Source organism: Colobus angolensis, unplaced genomic scaffold, assembly GCF_000951035.1.
Source record: "Colobus angolensis palliatus isolate OR3802 unplaced genomic scaffold, Cang.pa_1.0 Scaffold374, whole genome shotgun sequence".
Lineage (NCBI taxonomy): Eukaryota > Metazoa > Chordata > Mammalia > Primates > Cercopithecidae > Colobus > Colobus angolensis.
This window is the reverse complement of record NW_012117088.1, coordinates 1,890,251-1,891,370: the sequence shown is the minus strand read 5'-3', so window position 1 is coordinate 1,891,370 and position 1,120 is coordinate 1,890,251.

Here is a 1,120-nt window from a genome sequence, read left to right as displayed (position 1 = left end):
TGGGGCAATCTCGGCTCACTGCAACCTCTGCCTCCCGGGTTCAAGCGATTCTCCTGCCTCAGGCTCCCAAATAGCTGGGATTACAGGTGCCCACCACCATGTCTGGCTAATTTTGTATTTTGGGTAGAGATGGGGTTTCACCATGTTGGCCAGGCTGGTCTTGAACTCCTGAACTCAGGTGATCTGCCTACCTTGGCCTCCCAAAGTGCTGGGATTACAGGCATGAGCCAACATGCCCAGCCCACGCAGGAGTTTTAAACCCAGGAGAATTGTGCTGTCTCGTGAGGCAGACTGTCTTCTTGGTAGCTACTCTCTCTCTCTCAGAAAGTTCATCGATTCTTACAACATTCACTTTCATTTTTATTGTTACGATCCTTAAAAATATAGGTCAAAGATATCTGTCTCTTTCTCCCAAGTTTTAGTCCTACAATTCTTCATGGACATTTTAGTTCAACAGATATTTGTGAGGCAGCTCTTATTACATGTGAGACTGGGATCAATACTTCAAGTGTATTTAAAATAGACACCATGTTTATGTACCTGCCAAGAAATCTTTTTGTTCTCTTCTCCATAATCAATTTGTACTACGATTTGTCACCAAGTCCTATCAATTCTTCTTTTAAAGAATTGCCATCACCTCACACTTGGAAGATACATTAACTAGTTATCTTAAAAACAAGGATTATAAATCATTCTACTATAAAGACACATGCACACATCTTTACTGCAGCACTGTTCACAATAGCAAAGACATGGAACCAACCCACATGCTCATCATAAAGAAAATGTGGAACATATACACTATGGAATACTATGCAGCCATAAAAAAGAATGAGTTCATGTCTTTTGCAGGAACATGGATGAAGCTGGAAACCATCATTCTCAGCAAACTAACACAGGAGCAGAAAACCAAACACCACATGTTCCCACTCTGAACAATGAGGACCCTTGGACGCAGTGAGGGGAACATCCTATAGTGGGGCATGTAGGGGGTTAGGGGGCAAAGGGACAGAGAGCATTAGGACAAATACCTAATGCATGAGCGGCTTAAAACCTAGATGACGGGTTGATAGGTGCAGCAAACCAGCATGGCACATGTATCCCAGAACTTAAAGTATAA